This window comes from Hemiscyllium ocellatum, unplaced genomic scaffold (assembly GCF_020745735.1).
Source record: "Hemiscyllium ocellatum isolate sHemOce1 unplaced genomic scaffold, sHemOce1.pat.X.cur. scaffold_152_pat_ctg1, whole genome shotgun sequence".
In the NCBI taxonomy this organism is placed as follows: Eukaryota; Metazoa; Chordata; class Chondrichthyes; order Orectolobiformes; family Hemiscylliidae; genus Hemiscyllium; species Hemiscyllium ocellatum.
The window spans coordinates 283,792-296,468 of NW_026867800.1; the positions used below are offsets into that span (position 1 = coordinate 283,792).

At 43.3% G+C, this 12,677-nt stretch overlaps 1 long non-coding RNA gene across 1 annotated transcript in view; it reads right to left on the bottom strand.

The window, feature by feature from the left end:
• Window positions 1-6,111, bottom strand: part of LOC132810134 (uncharacterized) — a 33,048-nt gene extending 26,937 nt beyond the window's left edge. The window contains exons 1-3 of the long non-coding RNA XR_009642739.1: window positions 6,058-6,111; window positions 5,324-5,430; window positions 2,578-2,660 (exon numbers count right to left, since the gene is read on the bottom strand). This is a non-coding gene — a long non-coding RNA (uncharacterized LOC132810134). The remainder of the gene's footprint in view (window positions 1-2,577; window positions 2,661-5,323; window positions 5,431-6,057) is intronic.
• Window positions 6,112-12,677: the final 6,566 nt, after the last annotated feature.

A 12,677-nucleotide genomic window follows, 5' to 3' on the forward strand; every position in this document is an offset into this window, starting at 1 on the left:
ACTGGCTTAATGCCTCCTGAATAGCACTAGCAACTGTTCCCTTCCAGTGCCAGTACAATCCATCCTTCTGATGGAGGTCAATTCTACACCACAAGAGATTCCAATGAACCAACAATGTGAACTCTTCTATTCCTATGTCATTGATACCAATAAACAACAGCCTCCCCTCAAAATGGTTATTCTCCCCTTTAAGAATATTCTGCTCCCTCTCTGAGACATCCTTATACAAAAATTACACATTCGAATAATAAACCTTACACTCATCAGGTCATCATAAAAGGATTACATGACACATTGAGGGTTTGGGGAGACCTTTTGAGAGAATGCGATGATTCAAAGGAGAATTTTAAGCAGCAAATGGGATTGATCTGGAACACAATACTCACACACACACACAATGCAAATATCCAGATCCTGATGTATTGAGTAATGCAGAGATTGGCAGAATATTTACTGAGATTACCATCTGAATGTCCACCTGTAATACCCTGCAATACAAGTTTATAAAATCTGTCACTATCAGTTCAAGTGAGAAACTCACACCATTCCCTCCTCGTGGCCCAGGATTACTGTACATATTACCCCTTGAGGACATCAGCAGTCAATTCAAGGGGAAATCTGTGGGTTTCTAGGAGATTCCGCCCTGGGATCTCATGTGACTGAACACAGCAGTTCTTTGGCACATTGGAGAAAATGATCCAAGCGTCAGTGAGATTTGGGAAACAGGAATTACTTTCTTTTCTTTCATTCCGTGCTGCCGCTCTGCCTCATCAATGACATGGGTGTGAAAGGCAACGATGGGCAAGTTGTCTCCATCCTGACCAATGGGTAGGAAGATCCTCTCAATCACTCCAAAGTGTATCCCGAAAAAGATAGAAACTCTGTCTGCTTCCCACTGCGCAGTGCTCCCAGTAAATATTTGGAAGAATGGGAAGGGGGGATATCTCCTAGAAAAGGCATAACTGTTAAGGTCGAAGAGGATTATGAAAAGAGAGAGATGCACAGGAGAAGGGGGCAACAAGTTGCCAGATGGGGATTAACTTGTGAAAATGGGAAGTTGCTCATTTTGTAAGAGATAATAAAAGAACAAAGTACTATTTAAATGGTAGAACGCTGCACAACAAAGGGACCAGGGGTAATTGTTCAGGAAACACAGAAAGCTACCACACAGTTACAACAGGGAATCAGGAAGGGGAATGGAATGTTTTGTTTCAAAGGTTTTCAGTATGAGAGTTTGGAGTATATTCCTGAGAGTAACGTGTGGAAGTGCTGGTGAGACCACCGTATCTGCAGTATGGAGAGCAGTTTTGGTCCCTTTAGATAAGGAAATGTGTCACTTTATTGGAGGCATTTCAGGGAAGAATCAATGAGATGATCCCTGGTTTGGAGGGATTATCTTTTAAATAAAGGCTGAAAAGGTTGGGACTCTACTCACTGGATTTTGGAGAAAGAGAGGTGATCTCACTGAGACAGATGGGATTCTTAAGGGGTTTGACAGAATAAATACAGAGAGGATGTGTCTGAGGGTAAATACTGGGAGGGGAGTCTGAAACCAGATTCTGAGTCACGGAATCAAGGGTTCTGTTTTGGATTCAAGTTTAAGGCGACACAGACACGGGTAAGGGGTTTCAGTAGCAATGGAGCTGGGGTGAGGTGGAGAAAAGCAACGTTTAAGAGATTGGAATTCCTGGTGTTTGTGATTGTGTGGATGTCTGACCAGAAGGTCACCTTGGGGTCAGATATAACAGCAATATTGTGAAGAGAGTCATCCTGCCTCAGAGTTCCCAGTAGGAGGGAGGGGCTCAGCAGAAAGGTAAAGGTAAGGCAATGGGTTTAACCGTGACAATGTTTCATTGGAGGAAATTGCACCTAATCGAGTAGTGGGAGGGTGGTAAGCAGTTTGATAACTGAGTAACAGTGGAGCAATGGAGAGGGATGATGGGGAGGGAGAGCTGGGCATTGTCAGTGTACATGTCAAACCTAACAGTGTTTTTGGATGAAATCACCTCCTGGTACTATGTAGGTGAGATACAGGAGAGACCAAGGATAAATCGTTGAGGGACACCAAATGCAAGGAATTCAGAAAGGAAAGGGAGAGTGGAGATGGAGCAGGACTTTCCAATAACGGTGAGGTCAAATATTAGTTTTTTCACAGAATGGGAGAGAAGGACATAACGAAAAATGTCCAACAAACAGAACAAGGAACAGTATCTATGAATTGGCGAGGGGGAGTGATGAGGAGGCAGCGGAGGAAAGAGAGTTGGCAAGTGAGTTTAGCGAGATGAGGATAAAGGGTCAAGTTGAGCTCTGATAAGGCTTGACCCGAGACTGGAGAAAGAAGTAAGTTTAGGACAAAAATCAGGAACACCATGTGAGGCAGTTTGGCTCGGCGGGCTAGTGGGAGGGAGGGAAGCAGCAGAGGCAGCTGATCGGATTATCTCAGTCTTAGTGACAGAGAAACTCCATGTGCTCCTTGCTCTTGTTGTTGGAGAGAAGGATGGAGGAGACAGGATGATGGACAGTGTTTTACAAAGTAACAAAACCAGGGTTAGTGATATTTAAAATGAGTGAACAAACCTAATGTATTTAACTTTTATCCAAAATATTAAAACAAACGACTGAAGTCCTGGTTCGAATCCCATCTTGGCAGATGTTGGAATCTGAATTCAAGAAAAAATAACTGGAATTAGGAATCTCCTGATCTCCATGGAACCATTGTCAATGGTGAAAAAAAACTCCTGCCAACCTGACAGTTGCCCAGCCAGCTACTCACTGTATTAATCACTGCAAAGTCTCAACAAAGGAATGGAACTGGGTGGCCCACTCGGTATCTAACAAGGCACCAGAAAATACAACCACAGAATCAGCCCGCTCGATGGTGCAATGTCCTCCAGACTAACATCTGGAATTTGGTGCCAAAATATGCAGAGCTGTCTCACAGACCAATCAAGGAACAGCCTGACATACTCATACTCACGGAATCAAATCTTACAGACAATGACCAGATACCACCATCACCATCCCTAGATATCGAGAGTGTGTTGCTGGAAAAGCACAACAGTCAGGCAGCATCCGAGGAGAAGGAGAATCGATGTTTCGAGCCTAAGCCCTTCATCAGCCTGACCTGCTGTGCTTTTCCAGCACCACACTCTCGACTCTGATCTCCAGCATCTGCAGTCTTCACTTTCTCCTGAAATCTCTGGACATGTCCTGTCCCACCAGCAGGACAGACCAGGCAGAGGTGGTGGCACAGACAGGGAGGATTTGCCCTGGGAGTGCTCAGCATTGACTCCGGACACCAGGAAATCTCATGGCTCCTGCTGATTACCACGTACCGTCCTCCCTTGGCTGATGAATCACTTCTCCTTCATGTTGAACAACATTTGGAGGAAGCACTGAGGCAATGAAATGGTGTCAAACGTACTCTGGGTACAGGATTTCAATGTCCACAATCGAGACTAGCTCTGCAACAGAATTACTGACTGAGCTGGTCAGGTCCTAAAGGATATAGCTGCTCAACTGAGTCTGCAGTGGGTGGTGAGGGAACCAACAAGAGGGAAAAACATACTAGATCTCATTGTTATGAATTGATCAACTGCAGATACATCTGTCCATGACAGTATCTGCGAGAGCGACCATCACACATTCCTTTTGCAGACAAAGTCTTGCCTTAAAGTTGAGAAAAACCTCCATTGTGTTGAGTGGCACTATCACCGTTCTAAATGGGACAGACTTTGAAGAGATGTAGGATCTCAAACTGGATCTCTCTGAGGCACTGTGGGATATCAACAGCAGCAAAACTGTACTCCAGCACAATTTGTAATCTCGTGGGTTTGTAAGTCCGGCTATCACCCATCACAATAGACAGTAAAGGAGGGCATGCCATGAGCAACACCAGGCATACCTAAAAATGAAGGGCCAAACTGGTGAAGCTACCAAACAGGACCATCTGCATTTCAAACAGCATCAGCAGCAAGCAACAGAGCTAAATGATCCCACAACTAATGGATCAGATCAGAGCTCTGCAGTTCTGCCACACCCAGTTGTGAATGGTAATGGACAATTAAACAACTCATTGCAGGAAGCACCACAGATATCCCCACCCTTACTGATAGAAAGGTCTCACACATCCATGCAAAAGATAAGATGACAGCATTTGCAGCAATTTTCAGCCAGATGCAAAGTGGGATGATCCATCTCGGCCTTCTCCAGTGTTTCCTAACATCACAGATGTGAGCTTTAAGCCAGTTCAATTTAGTTTGAATAATACCGAGAAATGGTTAAGTAGTGTAAAGGCTGTGGGTCCTGCCAATATTCTGGCAATAATACTGATAGCTTGTGCTCCAGAACTTGCCACCCACCAAACCACGTACCGCTCCAGTACTGACATCTACTGACAATGTGGAACATTGCCCAGGCATGTACAACACAAAAACACAGGGCAAATCCAACTCAGGAAATTTCCCTCTGTCAGTCCACACTCGATCAGCAGTAAAGTGATGGAAGATGTTATCAACAGGGCTACCAAGCAGCAGCTGCTCAGCAACAGCCGGCTGAGTGACTCTCATTTTAGGCTCCACCAGGGAAACTCAGTTCCCGATATGTTACCGCCTGATTCACAACCTGACAACCAGCTGAATCCCAGAGGCGAGGTGAGAGTGACAGCTCAGTTCCACTCCAACACCACTATTTCTAGCTGATTCCACCCTCACCTCAGCTCATATACTTAAACTCTCATCCATTGTGTGTTATCTCCAGACTTAATTATCCAAACACACTCCTGGCCAGCCTCCCAAATTCAACCTTCCTGTAATCTCAAGGAAAAATTGCAAACTCTATTGCCCATGTGCTCACTTCTTCCCAAACATGTTCATCTGTCAAAAGGATCCTATTCATAAGCAGCAACAATTTAAAATTCTCATTCTTGATTTGATTCCTGGCTGTGATTATCCCTAGCTCCCTGCACCACACATCCTTTGAGACCTCGACAACTCATTTTCTTTGAGACTCCCAACAACTTGGTAACTCATTACTTCAACTGTGTGGCTGATTCTACAGTTGCCAAAGCACCATGATCTGGAATTTGCAGACAAAACCTCACAGGTCTGCTTCCCACCGTTAAGACATCCCTCAAAATCTGCTTTTTGGCAATTGTTTTGGACACCTGACCAAATATCTCTATATCTGGCCTTATATCTAAAGTTCTCAATCGTATTTTTGTGAAATTATAAGCATGATGATAAAACAACAAACTATTTTTGATTTGGACATTATCTTCAAATCATCACTGTTGCTGTAATGAATAATCTGTAATGTCTCTTACCCAACCACATTGTGGGAGCACCTTCACCACACAAACTGCAGCTGTACAAGAAAGTCAAACATCACCCTCTCCCCAGGCAACAGGGCTTTGGCATTAATCACTGGGATCTGTGGAAGGAGAAATACACATGATGTTTCAGGGAATGCAAAACGGGTTACAGGGAATGAAAATGGTGCAGAATTTGATAGTCAGAAATGGAAGGAAAATACACTTGCTTATTGGAAAAAGGAATTCTTGTCAAAAATATTCAAGAAAAAAGTAATCTAATGATAGAGCAACACATGGTCAGGGGCTGGGCCACAGTGAAAAACTCATTTACAAATGGTCTATAAAAGTAATAATACAGTATTAAACAGACCAAACATACCCCCATGGTTGGAGACTGAGGAAGCTAGACATTGACAAAGTGGTCCTGAGGGAGCCCAGAGGTGAATCAGAGCAGGATTGGCTGCTGTCATCACAATGTCTCTGTACCAGAGACAGGCTGCACATGCGCCTGGCTGCACCTTGCCCCCTACAAAGATGGCGGCCGCGCACGTGTCCAGTGAATCGTCCCGAATAAAGATGGCGGCGCTCACTCAGGCCTGACGCTGAGGCCATTCCTCATTTTCAGCAAACACGGGGCTGGGACGTTCAAACTTGTGTTTTCCGACGTGCACAGCTTGTTTGTAAAACCTCTCCGCTCATAACAACACAGTTTTTTCTCCAGTTTCCCTGTTTATTTCTTTCCTTACCCTATTCTTCCTCTCCATAACTTCCCGAGCATTTATTACAGCGACTCTGCGCCGCGCGCGAGGGTGATCACATGGTTCACAATAGCTCCGCCCTTCATTCACTTTGATTGGTTGGAGGACCGACATCCAGCTCTACCCACTGTCCTTTCATTGGTCCGGTGCTGACATCAATCACCCGGGGTCACTGTTGGTTGGAGCATGCGCAGTGTGTCCTGCTTTTGCCAATATGTTGGGTCATGTTTTCTGCGGATAACAATGAGCTCTGCAGTAGATTTCCTTTACTCATGGAGGGCATTGCCTTCCTACTCATGACTGTATAGCTGTGATTGATGAATCAATGCCATCTGAATCAGTACATAAACACCCCATTTTCACAACATCTGAGATCTTTAGCACATTGTATCACACTCTTCTTTGGAGACAATGAAATCATGAAACGGAGCCTCAGGGAATCGGAGCAGGAGGAGGCAATTCGTCCCTTTCAGCTTGTTCCCCCATTCTGTCAGATCATGGCTGGCCAACCCAGACCTCAACATCTCTTTTATGCTTGATCCGCATAGCCCTCAACTGCTCAATATTTCAAAAATCTATCTCCCCTTTTTAAAAATTATTTAAGATAGAATCATAGATTCCCTACTGTGTGGAAACAGGCCCTTCAGCCCAACAAGCCAGAACAACCCTCCAAAGAGTAACCCAACCATTCCCCTCCCACATTTAACTTTCACAATTGTTTGTGTGAGAAAATTCTTGCCATTCACTGAGAGAAAAAAAATCTTTAATTTTTCTAAAATGAATGTTCCCTTGTGCAATGTCCCCTAGTTTAAGACTTCATTGGTGCAAGAAGATCTAGTCAACATCCACCCTGTCAAGCTCCTCAGAATCTTGTTTCCATAAGATCACCCCTGCTTATCTATTGATAGGTCAACCCTTTCGTCCACGAAACAGCTAAGTGAATCTTTTTTGAATGGTCTCCGATGTTGGTTTATCCTTTATTAAATATGGGAGCTAACATTGGATACAGCACTGCAAGTTAGGACTCAGCAACAGTCAGCGTGGTTAACCAATCCTCAATCCATGCTAATACATTACACTGATACCATGAGCTCCTAAATTGTGCAATTAACTTTTATGTAGCATATTATCACATGCATTTTTAAAATCCAAATACAGAACATCATTGGATTGCCCTTTATCAGCCCTGCTTGTTATCTCCTCAATGAACTGTCGCAACTTTGTCAAATATAGTTTCTCTTTCACAAAACCCAGTCGACCATGTTTGATGATAGGCTTTCCTAACTGTCCTGCAATTTCTTACTTTAATATTAGACTCTGTGGATTCTTTCAGTAGATTTGCTAAGTGTGATTCCCCTCTCTTAAATCCATGCAGACTCTGTCCAATCCAGTCACTGTTCAGTGAGAAACTTGACTATGTTTCAATATAGTAGTAAAAAATGAGGTCTGCAGATGAAGGGCTTATGCTCGAAACGTCGAATTCTCTATTCCTGAGATGCTGCCTGGCCTGCTGTGCTTTGACCAGCAACACATTTGCAGCTGTGTTTCAATATAGTTAGTAAATGTATCTATTTATCTTTAAAAATCAATTACTTATAAAATGCTGGACCCATGCAATACCAATGAATTCGTGTCTCTGAATTTGGGTTATAATGTTTTTTTTTCTGTTAATTCCTTTTCGTACTGTGTTAGGCAGACAGCACCAAGTGATCACTCTTAATTGTGGGTAACTTTGAAAATAATATATATTAAAAATGACATCCCAAAATGCTGCCTCATTATTGTGCAAGGAGGATTTTATTCAATAGTTTGCTGATAAAATTGAACAGCTTTTTGCTGCAATTTGGCCAGACTACAAGTTACACCAAAGTATCAGTGACTCACGTTTAGAGTGTTCCCAGATATCGCACAGCTGCAGTATTTTGGTTTGCACTCACCTATATGTTGTTCTCACTTGTTTCTTTGTGAAAGATTACAAAATTAACTTGGATGAATGAAGTTATGATTTCTTTAACCAATGTTTGGAGAAAAATAAGTCAATATTTCAAGTGCTGATAAAGTAAAATAAACTGATATTCAATAGAAAGTGTTTAAGATTGATAGATTCTTGTTGCCTCAAGGAATTAAGGGCTACGGGAAAACGCTGGTAAGTGGAGTTGAAATGCCCATCAGCCATGATTGAATGGCGGAGTGGACCCGATGGGCCGAATGGCCTTACTTCCACTCCTATGTCTATGGTCTTATGGTCTAAGATGGATATGGAACAAATGCTGGCAAATGGGACTAGATTAATTTAGGATATCTGGTCAGCATGGGCAAGTTGGACTGAAGGGTCTGATTTTTGTATTGTACAACTGTGACTTCATTCTCTCAATTATTCAAGAAGTTGAATACTTCGAGGAGGAAAAGGAGAATTTATGCAGAGAATGCACTTGAAATGCTGACTGAGGTATATCAAACTCACATTGTTTCATCACCTTTTCCTCTGGGCTCTTCAATGAACAAACTTGTTTTGTTCTCTGAATAACTATGGATCATGTGATTTGTTTTGCACAAAATATTTCGTTAGGATCGAGTGAACTATTAAGAAGTGTTCATGTTTAAAGTTTAGGCAGCTTGATTGTGAATCTCCTCTTGGCCTGAACACCACTTTCCTGCCAGCCCTCCTTAACTCTTCAACCCATTACTGATTAAAAGTCTGTGTGTCTCTTATTTAAATTTACTTCATGTCCCAGAATCCACAGTGTTCTGAGATAGGGAAATCCCCAGGTTCCCCATCCTCTGAGAGAAGTAATTCCTCCAACTTTCCCTTCATTGTAAACTTAGGACGACTCGTTGTAGATTGAATCATCTTCTCTGTCTCTACTTGGTCAATCCCTTGACCATTTTATAGACCCTCAATGATACCACCTCTCATTCTTAGGCTGCAATGAATATGAATGTAAATAGTGGTTGTCGTTCAGCTTGTAGCATTTTGATAACTGTGGCAGAGGATGTTTGTTCAAAACTGAGCTCGACAGTTAATGCTTTTCAAATAAGAAATAGTTGACGAGATTAAGTACATTAATATGTTGGCGTTTTGTTTTTAGGAAGACTTACTGTTGGGAAGATTTGGTTAAGGGAATATTGCAGTCAAAGCTGTGGAAGATTAACCTCCACCCATGTGTGAGGTAGTACACTGTGGTCAAAAGAATAAAGAGACCACTTCCTCTTTGGAAATATGTCCTTAAATAGAGCAGAGGGATCTGGAGATAGCAATGAGTCACTGGCAGCAAATGGCACCAGTTTGTGAGGTTAAATAGAAAAGTAGATCATGGGTTTATTTCTGGGACGACAGAATGGAAATGTGTTCGATATGTGTAGAACCATGGACAGATCACCCTTGGAGCACTGCAAGCAGTTCCGATCTTCATATTGTAATATGGATGTAGAGGCAGTAGGTAAGATAAAGAAAATTACTGGAATTATATTCAAACTGAATTTGAATTCATCAAGTAAGATTGGGCAGTCTTGTCTCATTGTAAAAGAGTGACATGGTCCAGTTATGTTTGATTGGGTAGACATGGAAAAGATGTTTCTGCTTGCGAATGACAGAATCCACTGGATCTGTGGATATAATTGTAATCACTATTAAATCTAACAGGGAATTTGCAGAGGGCGACAAAGTCTTGACCAAAAAGGTGTTTGAATGTGGAACTTACTTCATCAGGAATAATTGAAGCAAACAACAGATGAATTCAAGGAGGAGCTTGGAATACAAGAAATCAAAGAAAACTATGTTGATGGGTTTAGGTTGGGAAGGAAGCCTGTGTAAATCACAGATACTGAGAACCTGTTTTTGTGTCCTGAAACTATGCATCTGTGTTGTTCTGTGACATTTCTATAGGAGCAGCAGCGGCAGCAGTAAACAAGACAGCTCACCCTTACCATTCTTGGAGAAAAGCAGAACCTCTGGCCACACAAAAGGGAAATAGCTCTATTGAGGAGGTGGTTCAAACAGTGGCCAACAACTCAATCTGCAGAGACAGTGTGCCTTCATTACCTGGTGAGAAAGGTGAATTCTTTAACCAGAAATGATGTTTTGTCCTTCCAATGATCTCATGACTTAAGCAGGGAAATGTGTCTCTTCAGTTAGATGATTTGAATCAATCAAATCCTTTGCTACGTTAGCACTCCTTCCCTACCCAAAGGATATGTGGGTCAAATAGGCACATGTCTTGCACTGCTTTAATTCAAGATTCCTTTATTCAGTCATGTGCTTAACCTATTCAATCCAAGTTCCTTGTGTTTCCCTTGGATCTGTGGTTGTGCACAAGGAAACTTAAACAATGTATGATTCAATATCAAAATTGTGTTGAATCAATAATTGTAACCCCACTCTGCTCCTTGAGCAAATAGTTAATCCAAGGATTCTAGCTCAGCCCTTAACTTCAAGTTCAAGTCCTAAACCTTTCAGTGAGCAATGGAAAATAACAAAGAACAATGTCAATCATTTATTGTCTCTCCAGCCTCGGCTTCTGTTGCCACTGAATACTCCCTTAGTATTCATTGGCGAGCCAATGACTAAAGATGAGATTGAAGAGAAATCCTTCCATCCCCTTCTGCCATCACCGCTTTAATACGGTTAAGAAATGCAGCCAGCAGGATGATTTAGATGACGTAATGCGAGACCAATTGGCGTCTGCTATGGATTAGGGTGAGTGGTGTTACCAATTAGTGGGATCTCAGTGCTTGGAATAGTTGCTCCTCTCCATGTTCGAGGTATCTTGCCATGAGATTCAGATGGAGAGGACGAGGACCATATGGTGTAACAAGTGTGAGCCAACAGTTGGGCAGGGCCTGTGTTTCTGAAAAGAAAAGTGAGTACCACTCGGTCACAATGTGCTCAGAGTTTATAAATCATGAAGGAGAATAAATACTTGACATTGTCAATCTTTGTGATCGAGTTCCCATATAGTGAAGACAACGATTAATATTTATTGGGATTCCTTGCTCCCCCAATCAGATAAACACAAGGCAAATTTGACTGTGAAGAATGTCCCTGAATTTACACCTTTCTACTGTTCATTGAAGGTAATAAGTTGCAAAACATATTTTTGCAGAGGAATTTGATTTGAGCAAGAGACATTTGTGCAGATAATAAGAGGTATTCTAATTGGAAGGATATGTTTAGTGATATCCTGCACAGATCAATGTTGGAGATCTTATTATTCACTATTCATAATGAAAGGAAAGCCACATTCAATGACAGCGATTCCAAGTGTCGGTAGATGGAAGCACAGCATTAGAAAGCAATCTTGATAGATTCAGTAAATGAAAAAAAACGACAGATGAGTTTGTGTTGGCAAGTGAGAGGTTGGATCAAAATAGGATATTTTGTGATTGTGAAAATAGAGAGAGAGTGGACTCCAAAGAAACTACGTGGGATTGATCCAGCTGTATAGTTCACGAAAATGTCTCAAACAGGTTCAGGAAAGTGACCAAGGGCCCGGTGGAATGTTGACATTGATCTCGACAGAAGACGAGATACCAAAGGATTAGAAGTCATGCTTCAGCAAATCCGAACCTAGTTAGACCAAGCTGTCAGGGCTGGGCACCATGGCTGAAGGAGAGTATCCCTCTGAGGGGAAGTGCAGTGTAGATTTACTGAAGTGATACTTGGATTCCAAGGCTTAACTTAAGAAGAAAGATTAAACAGATAAAGTGTTAGAGTCAGAACATTGAGGTGTGATAACGGGGAACACTTTTATACACAGAAATGATAGTTTGATAAAGTTCCACAAACAGCGATTGATTGGAAATTATTTGCAAATTTTAAATCTGAGATTGGTAGATTTGGAATGAAAATGCTGAAGGATTATGGTACAAAGACAGTGATTTGTCATGATGATGAAGATGACCATGATTTGGGTGAATGGTGGAATAGGCTCACGAAGCTAAATAGCCTCCTCGTGTTCTGATGTTGATGTAACCGTGGCTCCCTAATTCTCTGCAAGTGCAACTCCTGTTGTGTTTTTGGTTATTTATCAGAACCTGGCAGCAAATTAGTGACTGGAGTCCTGACCAGGAAATTCTCAGGATGAGGGACTTTGCCGGTCTTAATGTGTTTCACAGACGATGAAATGACATAGCCAGCACTCTCCATCCGTCTCTCCATTACTCTCTACCCCCTCTCTCCTCCCCTCCCGCCCCGTCCCCCCACCCTCTATCGCCCCCCCGGCACACCCCTCTTAACTCCCCGCCCCCCCTTCGAACCCCCACTCGCTCCCTTCGCCCCAACTCGGTCACCTCGTCCCCCTTGCCCCCCCTCACTACCCTCTCATCCCCCGCCCCCTCAAACCCGCTCACCCTCCCTCTCGCCACCCTCGGAACCCCTCTACCTCCCCAACCCCCCGCGCCCCCCCTCGCCCCCCCCGCCCCCTCGCCCCCCTCGCCCCCCCCACTCGCCCTCCAATTGCTCCCCTCGCCCCCCTCGAGCCCCCGCCCCCCCTCGACCCCCCTCGCCCCCCACTGGCCCCCCTCGTACCCACTCACCCTCCAATCGTGTCCCTCGCCACCACTCGCCCCCTCTCGCCCCCTCTCGCCCCCATTCGCCTCACCACCGCTCG